The 22,950-nt window shown below is 45.2% G+C and overlaps 1 pseudogene; it reads left to right on the plus strand.

Annotated features, from left to right (window-relative positions):
• LOC101604002 overlaps nucleotides 1-22,592 on the plus strand; it is a 117,933-nt pseudogene extending 95,341 nt beyond the window's left edge.
• Nucleotides 22,593-22,950: the final 358 nt, after the last annotated feature.

A 22,950-nucleotide genomic window follows, 5' to 3' on the forward strand; every position in this document is an offset into this window, starting at 1 on the left:
GCCTGGCCTCAGAGCTGACGCGGTTTGCCAGGCACGCCGTGACAGCACTGAGGACCCTTCCGCTGCACAACGCTGTGTCCCCTGAAGTGTAAGAGCACACACCCACGTGCCTGCATCTTGGTGCACGCAGCAGACAAAGGCAAGCTTCGTCTTAATCCATCTGAACAAGTGGTGACCCTTGGAGAAGACATGTGACTTGTTTGATTTACATTTATGTGTTAGAGGTGGAACTGGGGCTGGAGAGATGGTTCAGCGGTTAAGGCGCTTGCCCGTAAAGCCTAACAATCCAAGACTGATTTCTTGGTACCCACGTAAAGACAGATGTACGGTGTTGTTTATTAAAAAAAAAAGAAGGCAGGGAACTGTGGAGGAAGCTCGTACTTCCACGCTGATCAACCTGCCAGGCCAGTGTTCTCTCCCTAATCCCAGCAACCAGAGCGTGTATTCTCTACCTCTCTCTCTTTTGTTTTTTTCAAGATAGGGTCTCACTGTAGCCCAGGCTGACCTGGAATTCACTATGTTGTCTCAGGGTGACCTTGAATTCACAGTGATCCTTCTAGCTCTGCCTCTCAAGTTTGCTGGGACTAAATGTGTGCGCCACCACACCCGGCTGTATTCTCCTTAGTATGCTAGTAGTTTGCAGTACTTTAAGAGAGTACATAAGGGCTGGAGAAATGGCTTAGCGGTTAAGGCGCTTGCCTGTGAAGCCTAAGGACCCAGGTTTGATTCCCCCATGCCCATGTAAGCCAGATACATAAGGTGGTGCATACATGTGGAGTTTGTTTGCAATGGCAGGAAGGCCCTGGCACACCCATTCCCACCACCTCTCTTTCTTTTTCTCTGCTTATAAATAAAAATGTTTTAAATATTGCTGATACATAACCATTTTTATCTCTCAAAAGATAACCAGTTAAATAAAAATAGAATAAAAACTCTTTAAAATTGAAAATGGGGGCTGGAGAGATGGCCTAGCAGTTAAGGCATTTGCCTGCAAAGCTGAAGGACCCAGGTTCGATTCTCATGGACCCAGGTAAGCTGGATGCACAAGGTGATGCATGTGTCTAGAGTTCCTTTGCAGTGGCTGGAGGCCCTGGTGCACCCATTCTCTCCCTCCCTCCCTCTCTCTCACATAAATAAAATATTTAAAAAATTGAAAATGTGCAGAAGACAAGAATAAGGGTTCTGAGAAGAAAACAATTCAGATGAATCTGTGAAAATATTCCCCTCACTAAAATAATGATGTTCTCTTATTGGTTCTCAAAATGGAAATAGATATTGTATTTTCACTATATTTACACCTGCATTTTCTGAGATGAGGTCTTGCTAGGTAGCCTCAGATGACCTGGAGCTCCATGTGTAGCCCAGGCTGGCCTTGAACTTGAAATGCTTCCGCCTCAGCCTCCTAAGTGCTGGGATTGCAGGCCTAAGCCTCCAAAACTTAGATACTTTTAAGAGTTTTAAAAAATTTTGTGTATTTTTTTTATTTTGGAAATCTTTTCAAACTGACAAAATAATCCCACCCAAATATGTATGAAAATATATGAAAATGCACATTGTTTGTGAACATATAAAATGGCCCAACTTTAAAAATATACTTATTTATTTATTTGTAAGGAGAGAGAAAAAGAGGGAGAGAGAAAGAGAGAGAGGGAGAGAGAGAGAGAGAGAGAATGGGTGCATCAGGGCCTATAGCCACTGCATATGAACTCTAGAAACATACACTACTTTGTGCTTCTGGCCTTATGCGGGTATTGGGGAATCAAACCCAGCTCATTAGGTTTTGAAGGCAAGTCCCTTAAACCACTAAGTCATCTCCCTGGTCCCTGGCACACCTTTTTTTAAAATAAGAAAAGCAGATGGGCCGGGTATGGTGGTGCACACCTTTAAGACAATTTTTTTGTTTTTCGAAAAACCTGAGTGCTGGGATTAAAGGTGTGCACAGCACTTGGGAGGCAGAGGTAGGAGGATTGCTGTGAGTTTGAGGCCACCCTGAGACTCCATAGTGAATTCCAGGTCAGCCTGGACCAGAGTGAGACCCTACCTTGAAAAAACAAACAAACAAACAAAAAAAAAAAAAAAAGAAAAAAAAGAAAAAAAAAGGCAGATGGACCATCAATAAATAAATTGATAAGTATATCTATTAACATGCACTATAATTGACAAATAGGCACAGATCCTTGTACACATATATTTATCCCAAAGGTACAGTGGTTGAAGAAATCATGGAACATCTGTATGATAGAATCAAGCACCAGAGGAAGGGAATGGAAAGAATGCTTTTTCCTCATTTTTCTTTTAGTTAGCATATACAGTAATGGGCTTTATTATGGAATAAGGATGCTTTTTCAGAATCTCATCATTTTTCATATGTTATTATCCAGAATGTAGCAAGATTACTACCTTTACTGGAAAGTATGGCCTTGATTCTAGGCAATCATATGCCCACTCAGAAACTGGCACCCCACTATTATTGTTATTATTATTAAGAAAAGGGAGAGTGGATATTGGCACAAGTAGAAGTCCCTCCCTATTGGGACAGGAGTCTAGAAGGCCACTGGAATTTCTCAGAAGAGCCAGGTTTTTCAGACTGGGAGTGGTCGCACATGCCTGTAATCCCAGCCCTGGGGGAGTTCCCCTGGAGCAGTCACCTGGCCCCAGGAACCTTGGGGCCACCATGAGATTTGTGGCTAGACACACATTCAAGCACCTGTGAGCTACCAGGAGACCACCTGGCCATACGGAGCACCTGTTTTGTGCTATGGGTCTCATAGACAGCACTGTACTTAATATTGTAGCAGTTAACTTTATTGCTGGGAGAAAGCACCTGGCCAGAAGAAGTTTATGTCAGGGAAGGGTTTTTCTCCCCCTAGCTTATAGATTTTTTTTTCTTTCAATTTTTGAGAGAGAGAGAGAGAGAGAGAAAGTGAGCACACCAGAGCCTTCAGCCACTGTGAACAAATTCCAGATGCACGCGCCCCCTTGTGGTGCGTGTGCGACGTTGCGTGCTTGCATCACTGTGCATCTGGCTATGTGGGACTTGGAGATTCAAACATGAGTTCTTAACTCTTTGCAGGCAAGCGCCTCAACCGCTAAGCCGTCTCTCCAGCCCTCCAGTTTATTGTTTTCAGAGGAAGTTTCGTCATGGCAGGGTGAGCACAGCAAGAACAGACAGCCAGGCATCCCATCTCCTCATCAGCAGGGAGGAAGGAGTTGGAATCACTGGCAAGTGGGGCTGACTATGAAAACCTAACTCCCATCCCTGGTGACAGACCTCCTCCAGCAGGGCTGCACCTCCCAAAGGCTCCACCAGCAAGGGTCTAAGCATGAGGCTTAGTCACCAACGCTTGAGGCTATGAGGGTCATTACCTTTCCTCAAATCACCACAAATAACCCAAGTCTCTACAGGTTACGCCTTATTGGTTCTTTCCACTTTAAGGGCAAGAAAACTGAGGCTTATAGAGTTTACGTATGTTCTTGGAGGTCAAGTAGCTGGATAGTGGCGGATTCCTATTTACTATCAAGTTTATGCCTAACAACTGTATCATCAGAGGCTATAGACAATAACTTCCTTCCCTCTTTTTTTTTTTTTTTTTTTAAGCCTTGGAGGGGATGGAGAGATGGCTTAGCAGTTAAGGCATTTGCCTGCAAAGCCAAAGGATCTTGGTTTGACTCTCCAGGACCCACGTAAGCCAGATGCACAAGGGGGCGCAGGTATCTGGAGTTTGTTTGCAGTGGCTAGAGGCCCTGGTGCACCTATTTTCTCTTTCTCTCTCTGCCTTTTTCTCTCAAATAAGTAAAATATATATAAAAAAGAAGAAAAAAGCCTTAGATATAACATGTATACCCATATACAAATGAAAATACAATGTTTTTAAAGCACATAAATAGTTTTTTTTTTTTTTTTTTGAGGTAAGATCTTGCTGTAGCCCAAGTTGACCTGGAATTAGTCTAAGCCTGGCCTCCAATTCACAGCGATCCTCCTACTTCAGCCTTCTGAGTGCTTGGATTCAAAGCGTGTACCACCATGCCCAGCTGGGTGGGCTTTTACACATGTGACCAAGATGTGGTTTTAAGATACAGAACACTTTCAGCATCTTACCAATTTTTTTGTGTGTCCTTTCCCAAACTATGCAGTATAAGGAAACTGCTCTTCCGACTTTGATCACAATCAAATAGTTTCTGCCTATTCCAAAACTTCGTGTGAGTGGAATCACGTCACATGCAGTCTTTTGTGTCTGGCCTCTTCCAGCCTACATAATGTCTGGTATGTGGGGGCGGGGGGAGGGGGCAATTTGTTCCTTAGTTACTTTCATGCAGTATTTCATCATGTGAAGATACCACAAGTTACTCGTTTATCCATTCTGTGGAATATACTTGTCTAACCACAATCCATGCAACACATTCTCATGAAATATTTGTGATTTGTCAAAATGAAGGGCGATTTTCTTTTGCTTATGAAGGCTGGATTGACCCACGTGACTCTGCCGAGAGTTGGCCATTTTTGACCTGAAAAGCCGGAAATGTCATATGGTTCAGCTTAATACTAATGGATTTGGCTGTGGTAGACCTTTAAATTTTCTCTCAAGATCGAGTGTGTGCAACAGAAGTGATAGGTGAGAATTTTTGTTGACACAGCTGGGAAAAAATGCTCTCAAGGGTCAGTAGATAGCCTTATGGTTGCCTGCAGACCGCTGGGAGGGATGGATAAAAGATCTTGGGTTAGGAAACAAAGATAAACTGCGGAGAGTGAGTTTCTCCTTACTGCTACACCTCTCTTGCCTGGCAGGATGTCTGGACAGGGAAGACCGGTGGGGACAGTCTGAGTAACCTCTCAAGTGGATTAGTAAAGACAGGCTATAAACAAATAATTTTAAGTATGTTGCTCTTTTGGCCGCTTTATAAATAAGGTGATGTTTTTGGGTTAGTCTCGTCCTCTGTCTCAGTCTCCTTGTGTTTGGCCCACAGACAGAGGGAGGGGTTAGGGGAGAGAGATCAGTGGGTAAATTGCTTGCCTTGCAAACCTGAGGACCTGAGTTCGAGCCCCAGAGCCCACATAAAATGCTGAGCAGGAAAGCCGGCCGTGGTGGCGCACGCCTTTAATCCCAGCACTCGGGAGGCAGAGGTAGGAGGATCACCGAGAGTTCAAGGCCACCCTGAGACGACATAGCGAATTCCAGGTCAGCCTGGGCCTAGAGCGAGACACTACAAAAAAAAAAAAAAAAATGCTAAGCATAGTGGCACGTGCCTCTAATCCCACTGCTGGTGACATGGTGACAGGAAGATCATTGGAGCTCACTGGCTAGCTAGTATAGCCTAATTGGTCAGCTCCAGGCCAAGGAAGAGCCTGTCTCAAAAAGAGCCAGACATTGCTCCTGAGGGTAACACCCAACGTTGTCCTCTAGCATCCACCTGCGTGCACACACGTATGCACATGCACACGCATGGGCACCCACACGTATATGAACATGTGCCCACACATTCACACATACCACACACACTCCAAAAGAAACATGGACTGCTTCCTGAACAATGCTGAGCTGGAAGAGAGCCTCAGTGAAGAGGGGCGTCTCTATGGCTTTCGACATCTTGATTCTCCTTGCCGTCTTGACTTGGCCTTGTGCTGAGAACATCAGTGTGAAAATAAGTTGTTCTTTGGACCGGGTGAAGGTCTTGGTTAGTCCTTCTACTGAGAACAGGAACAGTCTATGCATACGTGCTGATGAATCGTCTCTGGGACTGGACTGCCTTGCACCTTGGATGCAAACGTATTCATGCCATTTTATATACCCTGTTTGTAAATATGGCATCAGGAAAACGGTTATCTCAGAGGATACAGTCCTCTTTCAAACTGAGGCATACTTTACTCCAAGGAGCGGCCCCTGGGACTCTCAGATCATCCCTTTGGAGTGTTTGGTAGCTCGGAAATCAGTATGGCTTACAGCAGTTTGTACTGATGATGAAATAAAATTGGAGCCAAGTCCCTTTATGGATAACTTTGAAACAAGGCCAGAAGCGTTAAGGATTATTAAATTCTCATCAAGATATCTCCCACTAAAGGAGAAGTGGAAACAATGAATTTTGGTATCATAAATTTTGTTGTAAAACAGTATTTTTTATTAAAATTTTATGAGCATATAAAGACCAAAAAAAAAAAAAAAAAAAAAAAGGAAAAGAAAAACGGAGAAGTGGTTGTAATTATCCTGGCATTTATTTCTCAAGAAGGCCTGCCCCTATCAGTTGGAGAGTGGTGCCCATGATGTAATTACGGGCTCTCAAGGAGTCTTCGGTGCTGTTCTCTGACAGGCCGCTGGGCAGGCAGGGTTTGGGTCTGGCGTATGGATTCGTCCTTTATTATAGCCTTCCTGCCCTTCTAGATGCCGTAAGTTCAGAGGAGAGGGATGTAATGGCATGCGAGGAGAAGTTGCCACCTTGAATTTACATGAAACTCAGTTCTGTCACTTCCAGCTGCCCTCCTGTCCATTTCTTGGACATGTTCTTGCTCCTGGGTGCTGGGAGATGGTTTGATGTTATTTAAAATTTAATGGTTTAGAAAGGATGCTAAAAGATGCTTACTAGCTCAAATGTAAGGAATGACCTCCATTCTGGTGACATTGGCAAGGGGAGAGAGTGTAAAAAATGCAATTCTCAGGGCCTCCTCTGTGCCTGATGTGAGGAAATCCAGTCAGGAGAGTGTGGTTTATTTTCTGAATTCTCTGCCCAAAGGCTGGCTTTGATTACATGTAGGTCTTTCATCTTTCACCTCTATGTTATTTTAATTTTCAGAACAACACCCCCACATGCTCCTTCTGGGCAAACGATGCAAGTTCAATCTGAAACAATTATGTAAACAGATGTCCTAACTTCTCAGTCCATTTAAACATGCTTAAGGGCTGAGGTGTCTACTGAAAAAGATTTTTTTTTTAAAGCCATCCATTGAGTTATCACAGCTGTACATAAAAATTGCATTATAGCATTTGGACTTTCTGTGCCTTATCTCATCGTTAAGAACTGTCTTGTGCCTCAAAACATAAACTTTCATTAGATAGTATTTTTTCAAAGTGAAGAAGCAGAGCTTTATAGAAAAATGCAATTTGTGTGCAGGTTTCAAATTTCATTTTTCTTTCTCAAAAACCCAGTGCACATTCCCTTGAAGCAACGCCTAGGGAAATAGCTCATGTTTATTGACCCAGGCACTGTTCTAAACTCTTATTGATTCGCTTAATCCTCAGAACACAGCAAGATAAGTGGCATCATGAGCCTATTTTTCAGACAATGAAACTGAGACACAGAGCAGTTAAGTAATTGTTCACGGTCTGAAACTCCCATTTAGCCATGAGATTTTTGAATCCTAAAGTCCAAAATGGAAAAGAAGAGAGATCTTAGAAGTTCTACTGCATTGATCTTTATAATAGTCCTATGAGAGTAATGCATATTTCATGCACATGTGTGTATATAGAGCATGTGTAGGTGTGGTGTGTTATGTGTGGTGTACACGTGTGGGTATGTGTGTAACATGCATGTGTGCAGAGGTCAGAGGAGGGCTTATCTACTGCTCATCCATACACTTCCTTGAAATGGGGTTTTACCCTCAACCTGAGCTGCCATTTTCAGTCAGCAAGCCCAGCAGTTCTCCAGTCTTTGCTCAGCCACAGACTAAGGTGACTGACATGTGTGGCAGAGCCAGCCATATATACATATGTATGTATAAATATATATATGGGTTCTGGGGACTCAAACTCAGTGGCCTTCCCATCCCTTCATGCTTGAGCAAAAAGTGCTCTTAACCACTGAGTCATCTCTTCAGCCCCTATGTGATTATTATTATTATTATTTATTTTCAGAGAGAGAAAGAGACAGATTGAGAGAGAGAATTGGCATCCCAGGTCCTCAACCACTGAAATCAAACACCATATGCTTGCGCCATCTAGTGGGCATGTGTGCCCTTGCATTTGCCTCACCTTTGTGAGTCTAGTTTACATGGGATCTGGAGAGTTGAACATGGGTCCTTAGACTTCATAGGCAAGCACCTTAACTGCTAAGCCATCTCTCCAGCCCTGTGTTTTATATTTTTAATAATGCTATGAGATATGATTATGAACTGACTATTATTACTCCTGTGCATTTCTTTTGAAAAATCAAAAAAATGGGATGCTGGCTATCATGGAGGATTTCTCTCCCTCATTAAAACTCAGCTTTAGAAAATGAAAACATTCAGAAGAAATCCCAATACATTTTTTGAGGGGGAGTAACTTTTTCATATAATTTTAGAATTTATAAAAGTTGTAGTAAGACATTCCCCCTCTCTTTTTATTTTATTTTATTTTTTTTTGCTTTTCTAGGTAGGGTCTCACTCTAGACTGGGCTGATCTGGAATTCACTGTGTAGTCTCAGGGTGGCCTTGAACTCATGGTGATCCTCCTACCTCTGCCTCTTGAGTGCTGGGATTAAAGATGTGCACCACCCCACCAGGTGACAGTCTGTGTTTTTGAGGAGTGACCTGGTGCTGACACCCTGGATTTTCTATGTTCTCCAGTTGATTCTTTGTTGGGTGTGTATGTATGCATGTTCATATGTGTCTGAGTGTGTGTTTGTGGAGGGAGGGTCCAAGGTCAACATTGAGTGCCTTCCTTAATTTCTCTCCACCTTATTATTTTAGTTTTGAAATACGGTCTTCCACTGCACCCAGAGCTCAGTAATTCAGTTAGATGAGCTGGCCAGCAAGCCTCAGGGACCCTTTGTCGCCACTTCCCTAGCACTGGGATGAGAGACATGCATTGCTTTGCTTGCCTTTTATGTAGGTGTAGGGGATCCAAACTCAGGTTCTCACCTGGGCACAGCAAACAGTTCACCAACTGAGCCACCTCCCCTCAGCCCCTTCATTTGATTCTTAGTGCTATAAAGCTGGGATTAGCAACTTGGGGAAGAAGTTAGGCAATGAAACCTCAAACTGTGGTTTTGTCCTTTTATTTTATTTTTTTTAAAGTTTTTATTTGTTTATTTGAGAGCAACAGACAGAGAGAGAAAGAGGCAGAGAAAAAGAGAGAGAATGGGTGCGCCAGGGCTTCCAGCCACTGCAAACGAACTCCAGACGCGTGCGCCCCCTTGTACATCTGGCTAATGTGGGTCCTGGGGAATTGAGCCTGGAACCGGGGTCCTTAGGCTTCACAGGCAAGCGCTTAACCACTAAGCCATCTCTCCAGCCCAGTTTTGTCCTTTTACATAATCTGAGTGTGTTATTTGGCCCAGAGTCTCATATTCCCCTGTGAAATGGGGATAATAAACTCATAGATTTGTGGTGAAAAGTATCAGAAATAGCACCCATAATAAATAAGCACCCTTGACATTTCTATGTGATAGTGTAGGCCACATCACCGATTCAAGGTCCTCCACAGTTCCTTTTGCCCAATAAGTCTTTACTAGAGAACAAATTGCTTCCACGGAGCAGTTCCAGCCTCCCTGGTGCGTGCGCCCCATGCCTTGTCATTTTGACCCTTGAGCCTTTCACTATTCAAACTGTGGTCCAAGGGGCCAGCAATGACAGCATCACCCAGGAGGTGTGAAGTGCTAACTTTCAGATCCTGCCCGTGGCCTTATCAGTCAGAACCAGCATTTCTCTCAAGATTCTTGGATGCTTCGTGTGAACATTAAGGTCTGATGAGTGCTGGTCTAAATCTCATGACCACACAGGAAGTCAATAATGAAAGCCTGCATACTCTGGAAGAGGTAACCACAAGTCGAGGGGAGAAAGGACTTGTTATAAGCCACATAGTGCTGAAGTTTGCATTCTCTTTCAGGGGTCATGTGTATGTGTGCAACACATTTGTATGCATGTGGATGGATACGTGTGTGTGGGTGCATGTGCACATTTGTGAATAGAGGCTAGAGGTTGATGTTAGATGACTTCTTCAATCACTTTACCACCTTATTTTTTAAAATATATTTATTCATTTATTTATTTGAGAGAAATACAGAGAGAGAAAGAGAGAGAGGGAGAGAGAGAATGGATGGAAGGAAGGAAGGAAGAAAGGAAGGAAAAAAGAAAGAAAGGGCATGCCAAGGCTTCTAGCCACTGCAAACTCCAGATGCATATGCCACCTTGTGTATCTAGCTTATATGGATACTGGGTAATCAAATCTGGGTCTTAGGCTTCTCAGGCAAGCGCCTTAACCACTAAGCAATCTTTCCAGCTCCTACCTTATTTTTTTATTATTAAATTTTTTTTTTTTTTTTTTTTTTTTTTTTTTTTTTTTAGTGAGCCGGGTTTGGTGATGCACGCCTTGAATCCTAGCACTCGGGAGGCAGAGGTAGGAGGATCGCTGTGAGTTTGAGGTCACCCTGAGACTCCATAGTGAATTCCAGGTCAGCCTGAGCTAGAGTGAGACCCTACCTCAAAAAACAAAAACGAAATAAAACAAATTTTAAATTAATTACGGACATACTTAGTGTGGATACATCACATGTTTGTACCATCTTTTTCCTCATCCCTGCCCTCTTTCCAAAGGAGACCTGCCTCACTGGGGTCACAGGTTTTCCCCATGGGGGTTGTGGGAGCAGCAGTCAGTTATTGAGGAGAGGCAATGCCTTTGGGCATGATGTCCAAACTTGTGGCTCTAAAATCTTTTCACCCCCTCTTCCGCAAAATTCCCTGAGCCACGTTGGGTGTGTTTTAAGTTTACTTCAGTGATGGGCTCTTGGGATCTTCTGGGTCTCTGCTTTGGTAGGTGGTGAGTGTCCTCAGCGTCTGTCTCCTTCACCCTGGCACTGATTATCAGGTTCACCATGGAAGCAGCGCTCTTGCTCATCTCCCCAATTCCTCTGTGGATTCAGCTGGGGCTGGGCTCAAGTGCGCCAGGCAGTTTATCTCCTCAGGTCTTGCTCCTGTCTGCAAAAGAAAAGTAGATTCTCCAATGGAGAGTGAAGTCAGCACAGATGAAATGGGATGAGCATTATTAATTTAGAGAGAATTTGATGGATGTAGTCCCTCTTTTCGCCAAAGATTAGTGGGAGCTTGACACTGGAGAGCAAAATCATTGGCTGTGTTAGATTCTGGCCTGGTCCTCACTTCTAGATACAGGTTCCTTTCCACTGTGCTGATCTCTTAGCCAATCAGAAAGCTGTTCGGTACCCACCAAGGCTGGGGGCCGCTATCGCACTGGCGTGTGCATCCTATCAGAGTGTTTGCTTCTGAGTAGCTTAGAGCCCAGGTCGTTTGGACATTGCTGGCCACTTTGCCCCAGTAGCTCATACAGTGCTTTCCAGCACTAGACGAGCTAACTGTCTGGGGACTGGCTCTCTTCTGGATTCTAGCCAGGTCTCTCTGTGTTCCATGCCAGCAGCATGTGGGGTCTTCAGCAGTGGGGTCTTACCATTTACTTCAGTCAGGTTATCAAGTGCTTTGACAGAAGTCTGTCTTGTCTTGGGAACCTTGTAGGTCTCTCCGATCAACAGCTCACTGTGGGAGGGAACTACATCCTGGTACTGGGAGCTACAGGCCAGAGCCAAGGGAACAAAAAAAGAAAAATTTTAAGGTTAGGCTTCATTTCACCCTCTCCACAGCCCTTCTTTTCAGATGCTCCCTCTATGTTCCTGTTGTGGGTTCAACCTTTAGTGTATCTTTAAGACTAAAGGTTTCTATGGTACCAGTTCATGTTGGGTTCAGTTTCATGTTCCCCCAGCTTTCGCCTTCCTCCGAACCTTTCCTTCCTTATTGCCCGGGCCTCAAGTAGCCTATGAGGTATGTCAACAAGTCCAGCTGATCCGGGTTAGGAACAGCAGATGAGTGCAGCCATGCTGATGTTGTCTTTCTATGATTGTGTGAGTGCGCTGAGTGTGATTTGTTCCAAGAACAACCATTTTTCTACCGATTTCATTGTGTCATTTTTTTTCATACTGCTGAATAGAATTCCACTGTGTAGATATACCACAGCTTGGTTATTCATTCATCCAGTGATGGGCACCTGGATTGATTCTAGTTCTTAGCTATAATGAATTGAGCAGCTATAAACATGGTTGAACAAATATTGCTGTAGTGAAGCATGGAGCTTTTAGGGTTAATGCCCAGCAGGGGAATAACTGGGTCTGTTGGCAGCTCTATATTCATCCTTTTTAGGAATCTCCAGATTGATTTCCACAGTGGTTGTACAAGTATACATTCCCATCAACAGTGAATGAGGGTTCCTCTTTCCCCACATCCTTGCCAACATTTGTTGTCATTTGATTTTTTCTTTTCAAGGTAGGGTCTCTAGTACCGGCTGGCCTGGAATTCACTCTGTATTATCAGGGTGGCCTCAAACTCACAGCGATCCTCTTACCTCTGCCTCCTGAGTGCTGGGATTAAAGTGTGCACCACCACACCCAGCTCATTTGATTTTTTTTTTTTTTTTGGTTTTTTTTTTCAAGGTAGGGTCTCACTCTAGCCCAGGCTGACCTGGAATTCACTATGGAATCTCAGGGTGGCCTTGAACTCATGGCAATCCTCCTACCTCTGCCTCCCAAGTGTTGGGATTAAAGGTGTGCACCACCACGCCCGGCTTCATTTGATTTTTTAATGATTGCCATCCTTACTGGGGTAAGGTGAAATCTCATAGTTATTTTAATTTGCACTTCTGTAATGGTTAGGGATGTTGAACATTTTCTTAAGTGTGTATTTGCCATTTGTATTTCTTCCCCTCAGATCTCCCTATTCAGTTCTCTGCCCCATTTTTTGAGTGGGTTGTTTGACTTTTTATTGTGTAGATTTTTGAGTTCTTTGTAGATTCTAGATATTAGGCCTCTGTCCACTGGCAAATTTTTTCTCCCATTCTGGAGATAATCTATTGACTCTGCTTATGGTATGTTTGTTTGTGCAAAATCTTTTTAGCTTCATGAGATCTCATTTTTTTGAGTGATTGCTTAATTTCCTGGGCTAGTAGGGTTTTGTTCAAGAAGTCTTTCCCAGTCGTATATTGTGGAGAGTTCCTCCTAGTTTTCTTTCCATAGGAGAATAGTTTCAGGTCTTATACTGAGGTCTTTAATTCATTCGGGTTTGATATTTGTGTATGGAGTGATGTGTGGGTTTAGTTTTATTTTTCTGCATATGGTCATCCAATTTGTCCAGCACCACTTGTTGAAGATGCTGTTTTCTCTCCAGTCTACATTACTGGCACCTTTGTCAAAGATCAAGTAGCTGTAGTCACTTGACCTAAAGTCCAGGTCTTAAGTTCTGTTCCATTGGTCTGTGTTTCTGTTTTTATGCCAGTACCATGCTGTTTTTGTTACCATGGCTTTGGAATACAGCTTTAGATCAGGTATGGTGATGCCTCCCGAGGTGTTTATTTTGCTGAGGACCCACCTTATTTATTTATTTTTGAAACAAGCTCTCTCATGTGAACCTGCGACTTGACTAATTCCACCAGACTAGCTAGCCAGCAAGTCCAGGGGTTCTCCTGTTTTCGCTCCCCCAGTGCTTGGATTCTAGGCATGGGCCACCGTGACTGGCGTTTATGTGGACATTGGGGATCAAACTCAGGGCCCAGGCTTCAGAGGCAAACACTTTACCCACTGAGCCATCTCTGCAGCCAGGAACCTGCATTTTGATATAGCTGGTTCCTAAGAACTCCTTTTTCATTCAAGTTCCTCAACCCAGCGCCAACACCTCCCCTTCCCCCAGGGTTTTCTGGCAGACTTTGAAGACTCCGTACCTATCAGCAGGAGCCAAAACCACTCAGATTTCTGAGGTTAACCATAGGGATTATGGTTACTCTTGTCTTTCTCCCTTCCTCCTTTCTCTTACTTCTTATTTATTTATTTATTTATTTATTTGCGAGTGACAGACACAGAGAGAAAGACAGATGGAGGGAGAGAGAGAGAATGGGCGCGCCAGGGCTTCCAGCCTCTGCAAACGAACTCCAGACGCGTGTGCCCCCTTGTGCATCTGGCTAACGTGGGACCTGGGGAACCGAGCCTCGAACCGGGGTCTTTAGGCTTCACAGGCAACCGCTTAACCTCTAAGCCATCTCTCCAGCCCTCTTACTTCTTTTCTTTCAATTTTCTCTCCTGGTTTCCCAAGCTCTGGCCTTGACTTAATGCCAGACAGTTTGTAGCTCCTTTGGATCTGTTCAGCCCTTCCTCTGTCCAAGACAAACCTTTCTCCCTAGTGCTTCCTCCCTCTTCTCCCATCTTCCCAAGCCAAGAGCTTCTCGCCAGCTCAGGCTCAGGAATGAACGCTCTCCCTTGGCCTCTGGCAGCTTAACACAACAGCTGGATCATAGAGTTAAAGCCACAGACTCGTGTGCCTGAGCGTTGAGCACTGCCCTTGTATTCCTTAAGAAAATTCCATTCTGTCTATTAACCAGAGGGTGTTAGCACAAACCCAAGGGCCACATTCTGTCCTGGGTTTCAGTACTTAACAGACCCTTCACCCTGAGATCGTCCAGTCTTTTCCTGTTGACTGAGGCAAGACACTTCAACATAACTGATAAAACCAAAATTACCTACAGAGAAGACATATGCATCCCTTAAAACATCTCAAATAAGGATGTAATAAACAGCAAATAAAATGGGCTTTTAAGGACCAGGATGTTTGTAATCTTGAGTTTTACCATATTAGCACTCCCCTCTTATCCTTGAATCTTAAAACAATGAGCCTCATAAAACCACCTTACAATTTTACTTATAAATTTATAAAAGGAAATTCTTTTTTTTTTTTTTTTCTTTTCCTGAGGTAGAGTCTCACTCTAGTTCAGGCTGACCTGGAATTCACTAGGTAGTCTCAGGGTGGCCTTGAACTCATGGTGATCCTCTTACCTCTGCCTCCCGAGTGCTAGGATTAAAGGCGTGTGCCACCACGCTGGGCTATGAAAGGAAATTCTTGAAGAAACATGACTACATCAGTTCATGTGGTTTTCATTTTACTTTTAAGCCTTATTTAAGTTTAACTTTGCATAGGCTTCACTTCACACTTTTATATAAATTACATCTGTGTGCGTGTGTGTGTGTGTGTGTCTGTGTGTGTGTGTGTGTTTATAGGTAGGGTCCCACTCTAGCCCAGGCTGACCTGGAATTCACTCTGCAGTCTCAGGATGGTTTCAAACTCGCAATGTGCACCACCATGCCAAGCTTAAATAACATCTTTTGAGGACTGTAACATAGAAAGCCATATATATATATATATATATATATATATATATATATATATATATATATATATATGCATGTGTATATGCATATATCCATTGCAAAGACACATAAATGCTACTCTCTCAAGAAGTCCACACTCATGTCTTGAGATTGTATCTGTCCTTTGCCTAGGTGGCTGTCTGAATACTGAATATATCATTAACTTTGCTTCACTCTTGTACATCGTGAAATTCTTCTCTGCGATGTAGTCAAGGATCTGGCTTTACCTGAGTGGAAGTCTCTGAGGACCTCCTCCCAAGGCTGCTGTTGGCTGAGTTGGGCTGTACCGTTCTGCCTCACCACAGCAAACCCTGATTGGACATTTAAGAAGGAAGCTGTTAGAAGAAATGTCAACGGTGTGGATTTAAATCCTAGTCAAGGGCCGGGCATGGTGGCGCACGCCTTTAATCCCAGCACGTGGGAGGCAGAGCTCGCTTTGCGACCCACACAGGTCTGCCAGCGTGTGTCTAAGGTGCTCTAGTTTGAATCCCCTTCTTCTATGTGGATGGGGTTCTCGGAAGGAATAATAGGGTGAGTGGTGTCCTTTCCTAACACTGAGTTTCACTCCCACACACTTTCTCAGGAAGCACTTTTCATTTTTTCTCTACTACCTTATCAGTGACAAGACTGTGCTGGCAAGTCTGAAGTCAAAATAATCATGCGTTCATTAATAAAACGTGGTGTGGACACATCTTTACTGAATCATCATTTCCCTGTAGACTTGCGTTGCATTTTTTGGTACTTGAGACCATCATTCTTTTGCAAGAACAGTGCAGCTGTCAAGGAGGCGCCTAACATTATTGTTCCTAAGAAAAAGCTTGAAAATGAAGCTTATCTAATAAGAATCAGGTTGAATTGGATGACTTTCCAGTAAGTAGAATAATAAATGGAAGTCTTGTGGACACTCAGAAGCTCGGAGTAAAAGAGGGCATAGGTTGTCTCAAACAAAAGGGAAATGCCAAAGATAGTCACCTAACGGCAGGCTGTTTTGGTGCGGATGGGGAACCCAGCACTGACCCCTACCTCAAGACTCTGTCACAGGAAACTGAAGCTGGATGGTTCTCGATGGTCACACGGCCAAATGTGGCAGACGGAGGACTCGAATCCAGGTTTCTTAGGCCCTAGTCTGCTAGTGCAATCGCTAAGACAGGAGAGTGTGAACTTGCACAGATGTGTGGAAGATGTTTGAATTTATCTGAGGCCTTTCATCCAGATGTGGGGAGGATATTTAGCTTTATCTGAGGCCTTTCATAGTAATTTAAAAGTTCATCCAGAGTTTACGTTTTATAACTTTCAACGTGTTTCATGGGATTTCAAAATAATGTACATAAACTGTGTTTTCATACAACTCTGGGGCAAAATGGGTGCTCACGTGGTCATTCCAGCTCCTCCTATCTCCTGGCACATTGGTGTGGGTCCTGATTTTGGAAGCCTTCCACATGGCTTCCTGTGATTTCCAGTACTGAGCTGATCCCTGTGTCTACTGCGTAATCCGGATGATCGATGAGGGCCGGCTGGTTTAGTCTGTGCTCGGGTCTGATGAGCACGTGGGAGATGTGCATGTTGAGGGCTCGCGGCTCTGTGCCCGCTTTGTGTCCGCATCTTCCATGTGTAGGGGGCTCGGGGCTCCCATGGACGTGGCATGGAGCAGAATCGAGGTAACTGTCCACTGTCCAGCTCCGGTTGTCCATGCCATTTCTTCAGTCTGGAACATTCTCTCGCCCCCGGCCCCGCTCATTTTCCAGTTAAGACTCCTGTGTGATCCTTTCACAAGTGCCAGATGCCATTTTCTTCATCCATCCATTTCCTTCAAGTGCATCTCCTCTTCCTGTGTTCCTAAAGCATGCTGTTGGAGCCCTTTCTTTCTGGAAGGCAAAGGGCTCTCCTTCTACAGTGCTTTAAAGGTGTGGTCTCATAATCTTTGTATCTTCACATGGCTTGTCAAGACTTTTATAAAAATATTTTATTTATTATTTATTTGCAAGGAGAGAGAGAGAGAGAATATGAATGGGTGCACCAGGGTCTCTTGCCGTTGCAAACGTACTCCAGATTCATGTGTCACTTAGTGCCTCTGGCTCAGTGTGGGTACTGGAGAATCAAACCTAGGCCATCAGGCTTTGCAAACAAGTGCCTTTAACCACAGAACCATCTATCCAGCCCTTCTTTGTTAAGACTTTTATGTAGTAGCGTCTGCTTAACCATACTGGGTCGATTTCAATTGCCGAGTGAGGAAAAAGCATAAGCCCGTGTTGCTTTTGTCCTAGGAGGAAAGACAGTAGGTGAAAAACCGTCCTTTCTCTTCTGACAGAAAGTCTTTTTTTTTTCAGAAGACTAGCAATGTTTCCTTATGGTTATTTAATTACTTATTTTTTATGTGTAGCTTCTAACCCTTGTTACTGGTCAGTAAATTAATCATGGTTAGAAAGACTAGAAGAAGGAAGAAACAGGCTTACTGTTTCTGCAAAGTGTTCTCGATTCCTCCTCATTTTTACTTTCTAGTTGTAACATTTCCCAGCTCTGGACACCAGAAATATTCTAGAGGGGAGGGGTCTCCTTCACAGTATCTAGCTGCATCAGTAAGTTCCAGGTTCTGTGAGAGACCTTACCTCAAAAGCAAGGCGGGCTGGGGAGATGATTCAGCTTGCTGGCCGGGGTTCAAGTCCCCATCCCGTTCTGATGACACTTGGCTGTCACTTTGTTATACCTGCAAACTGTGAACACTTAGCAAAGGCGCATGGAGGTCACAAAGGACTGAACACTCGTGTCTTCACTCTGGTTCCGACATAGCGTGCTCATGGCTAAGTTTTATACATGCTTGGCATCTGAAAAACAGCCTCCCCCATTATATGCCAACTTCAATAACAGTCCATCTTCTAGGTTAGAGGTAGGACACTAAATGGCTAGAAATAACTTTCTTATGTAATGCCAAATTATTTATATGTATTTATGTAATTATGTAATTTATCTATTTACTTATTTTTTCTAGATAGGGTCTCACTGTAGCCCAGGCTGACCTGGAATTCACTATGGAGTCTCAGGGTGGCCTCGAACTCATGGTGATCCTCCTACCTCTGCCTCCCGAGTGCTGGGATTAAAGGCATGAGCCACCACGCCCAGCTTATTATTTGTTTTTTTTTTTTTTTTAAAGGCATGCGCCACCACGCCCGGCTTTTTAGTTTTTTATTTATTTATTTATTATTTATTTTTAATTATTTATTTTTAATTATTTATTTATTTATTTGAGAGCGACTGACACAGAGAGAAAGACAGATAGAGGGAAAGAGAGAGAATGGGCGCGCCAGGGCTTCCAGCCTCTGCAAACGAACTCCAGACGCGTGCACCCCCTTGTGCATCTGGCTAACGTGGGACCTGGGGAACCGAGCCTCGAACCGGGGTCCTTAGGCTTCACAGGCAAGCGCTTAACCACTAAGCCATCTCTCCAGCCCTACTTGTTTTTTTTTTTAAAGATTTTATTTTTATTTATTAGAGGGAGAGAGACAGAGAGAGTGAGAATGGGCGTGCCAGGGCCTCTAGCCACTGCAAGCAAACTCCAGATGCATGTGCCACCATGTGCATCTGGCTTACGTGGGACCTGGAGAATCGAACTTGGGTCCTTAGGCTTCGCAGGCATGCGCCTTAATTGCTAAGCCATCTCTCCAGCCCCTAATTATGTTTTCTTTAAAAAACAAATAATGTTTTTTTTTTTTAAATTAGAATTAGCAACAAAGCCATAACGACCATGGCCTGTGCTTTAATCTAACGATCATGACCTTGTGGGTGTATGTTTGGATTAGATGGAAGGACCCAACAGACTTCGCTTGTCTATGTGGGAGGCTAAGCACCAGCTGGATGTGGAGCGCCTGGCCCGCTGTGCTCTCTGCGATGGCAAGCCAGGACAGCACTTCTGATCAGACCGATGGCTTTACATGAAGGATAAACGGCAGGCCACTGGCTAGATCTGCTTTGCAGATGTGTGTGTATGTGCTTGGCATGCGCAGGACTTTAGGATCTTGGAATTTCTTATTACATCTGGATTCCCAGATTTTCTTAGGAAGTCAGAAGGCGCAAGAGAGGCGCAATTACTGCATTCTGAATGGAACAAAGAGAGCAAGGGCGCCTGACTCCTTCTGAAGGGCAAGTGATTATTAGTGTCCCACACCCCCTCCTTCCTGTTGACTCACCCCGTCCCACTCTGCTTGTTTCCCTTCTTCAAGGCTCTTGTGGGTGCCTGGGCTTGGGGGTCCTCCCTTTGTGTAATGGCCATGAAGACTTGAGTCCTGCAGCCTAGATCCAGCCAACAGTGGGAGATTGCCTACTGACCCATTCTCTCATAGTCTCCAGCCTCTACCGCCTGGATTCCTCCCCCCCCCCCCACCACATAATAGCTTGTTCCAGAAGGAACATTTTGTGAAAGCCCATGCCTGCCCCCGTTTGAGGCATTTCCATCTATACCCATTTCTCCCAGATCATAGTGGACAAACACCAAAGAGGATTAAATTTTTTTAAAAATTTTATTCATTTATTTATGAGAGAGAGAGAGAGAGAGAATGAGAGAGAGAATGGGTATTCCTGGGCCTATAGCCACTGTAAACAAACTCCAGATACATGAAGCACCTTGTGCATCTGGCTTTATGTGGGTAGTGGGGAATCAAACTTGGGTCCTTTCATTTTGCAGGCAAGCGCCTTAACTGCACAGCCATCTCTCCAGCCCTCCAAAGAGGATTTTATCATTCCCTCCACCTGTCTGCCGCAGAGACCTTGCCCTGTGTGAGAGATTGGGCTGTGAGTAGATGCAGGGAGGTCCGTGTGCGAATGTGTCACTGCTTAGGAGAGGCTTTCGCGTCTGTCATGTCCTGTGACACATGGCTTCTCTCAGCCTCAGTTCCCTCTCCTGTGGAAAGTTAAACCTCAGTGGTGTTCTCTTTAAAAAAAATTATTTGCAAGGGGTGGCGGGGTGGAGGGGGGGCGGAGGGGAGGACGATGGCCATGCCAGGGCCAGCTAGTCCAGCCTTCCCAATAGCACAATAGCCACAAAGAGACCCTGTCGCGAACAAGGTGGAAGGAGAGGACCAACCTCATCTCCACATATGTACTGTGGCACACACATGCCCATGTACACATCATCATCATCATCATCATCAGGCACACACATACACACAATAAACTAAAATAACAAGGTGGAGATAGACTGAGAATGACATCTGACCTTGACCTCTGGCCTCCGCATGCACATGTGTACACATGCACACACACCTGGCCTCCTACATCTGCCCACACACCCGCACATAGGTAAAAACAAAAAAAAGGTCAAAACGAACACATTAAACAAAATGAAAAGCCAAGAAAAATTGTTAGCATTTACTTATGAAAACATAGCATGGCGTTCTCACGTGGTTGGTGGGGGCATGGTCATATCTAGTGATCAATGTTCACGTGTGATTTCCCAAGCACCAGCATGACGGCTGACTTATTAAACAGTGAGTTCGTCTATGGAGAGGAAAAGCCACCTGGGAACCCAGAGACTCGGAAGCCATATGGCCTGTGGCTGAGAACACTAAATGTGTAACGACTAAGTTCTTTTTATTTATTTATTTATTTATTTATTTGAGAGTGACAGGCAGAGAGAGAGGAGAGTGGGCGCGCCAGGGCTTCCAGCCACTGCAAACGAACTCCAGACACATGCGCTCCTTGTGCATCTGGCTAACGTGGGTCCTGGAGAATCGAGCCTTGAACCAGGGTCCTTAGGCTTCACAGGCAAGCGCTTAACCGCTAAGCCATCTCTCCAGCCCCTAAGTTCTTTTTTTTTTAAATTTATTTATTTATTTATTTATTTATTTGAGAGAGACAGACACAGAGAGAAAGACAGATAGAGGGAGAGAGAGAGAATGGGCGCGCCAGGGCTTCCAGCCTCTGCAAACGAACTCCAGACGCGTGCGCCCCCTTGTGCATCTGGCTAACGTGGGACCTGGGGAAGCGAGCCTCGAACCGGGGTCCTTAGGCTTCACAGGCAAGCACTTAACCGCTAAGCCATCTCTCCAGCCCCCCTAAGTTCTTTTTTAAAAATAACTGCTGGACATAGTGGCACACACCTTTAACCCCAGCATTTAGGAGACAGAGGTAGGAGGATCACTGTGAGTTCAAGGCTACCCTGAGACTGTTTATGAATTCCAGGTCAGCCTGGGCTAGAGTGAGACCCTACCTTGAAAAAACAAAATAATAATAATAATTATGAGCAGAGAGAGAGATTGATAGATGATTGATTGATTGATAGATAGATAGATAGGTAGATAGATAGATAGATAGAGAATGGTCACACAAGGGCCTCTTGCTGCTGCACAGGGTCTCCAGACACATGTGTCACTTTGTGTTTTTACATGGGTACAGGGGAATCAAACCAGGGCTTTACAACCAAGCACCTTTAACAGCCCAGCCATCCCTCCAGCCCAGTTCTTTCTCCTGAAAACCTCGTGCCTTTACTCCAGTGCCCATCAGCTTATTGTTTCAAGTCAATGATTGGCGAAGCACTCAGGGCAGGAGTCTTTTTTTTTTGGTTTTTCGAGGTAGGGTCTCACTCTGGCTCAGGCTGACCTGGAATTAACTATGTAGTCTCAGGGTGGCCTCGAACTCTCGGAGATCCTCCTACCTCTGCCTCCCGAGTGCTGGGATTAAAGGCGTGCGCCACCATGCCCGGCTCGGGCAGGAGTCTTTAATGAGGCCTTGGGAGTGTGTGTTCCAAGGAAAGATGTGTGGTTTAATCCCAGCCTTTTCTTGTACTTCCCAGACAAGCATTGAGCAGTCCCAGCATGTGGGCCTGATGTTGCTGGGCCCCAGGCAGTCAGTGGACATGGGCTTGCTGTTCACGGTGGACAGCTCCCGAGACGTCAGCACTGATGTTTACCGAGGTGCTTTGCGGCTGGCTAGTGGAAGCTGTGCTCGCTTGACCTGGAGGTGACCACCCAGCCCAGCACATCCCACTGTGGGGCACGTGCTGGCCCGGTGACCCACACGGCTCACCAGCGGGCTTCTGGCCTGGTGTGGGTGGATCCCCTGTGCCTGAGTGTTTCCACCAGATCTCCCATGGCCACCGAGAACAGATGCAGAAGCAGGTCCGGGAGGCCGCAGACCACCTGCCGTGGGGAGCCCCCTCCCTGGGCCAGGCCCTGGAGTGGCCAGTGGAGAGGGCGCTTATCACCGTAGCCAGCAAAACCAGCGACCGGGACAAGAAGAGCTGAGGACGGTGTCCCAGGAGACCAAGAGCAAGGGCATCACTGGGTTGGGTGCTGGCCGTGGGCTCAGGCGCAGGGGCCCGGGAGCTTGCAGAGCTGGCCCAGGTGGCCAGTGTGCCCTCTGAACAGCACCTGCTGCACCCAGAGGGGCTCTCCAAGGCAGAGACAGCCTATGCCCACAGATTCATGCAGGCTTTCCAGATGCCCTAGGTGGGATGAGCTGGAGGAACCTGAGTCTGGCCTTGGGGCACTGCCACCCTTGCTGAGGTGTGCGCAGCCAGCACCCATGGGGGCCTCCATGGGGGCTTCATCTCCTGCAGGTGCTGCTATGACCAGTGTGCCAACCCTCCTGTTGGCACCTTGTCCTGCTCTTCTCATCCGGTGGCTGGGAGGCCTCAGGGTTCCAAGGTAGCTTTTTTTTTTTTCCTTCCCAGACCAAAATGCAAGTGGCAGCCTGTCCCCCTAATTATGAAGCCAAATGGACTTGGCGGGGTCTTGAAGCATCACCAGCGTACAAATGCGAGGCCGAGTTACCGTCACTCCTTACTGGCGATTGCTCCTTCCCAGG

This window comes from Jaculus jaculus, chromosome 17 (assembly GCF_020740685.1).
Source record: "Jaculus jaculus isolate mJacJac1 chromosome 17, mJacJac1.mat.Y.cur, whole genome shotgun sequence".
NCBI lineage: Eukaryota > Metazoa > Chordata > Mammalia > Rodentia > Dipodidae > Jaculus > Jaculus jaculus.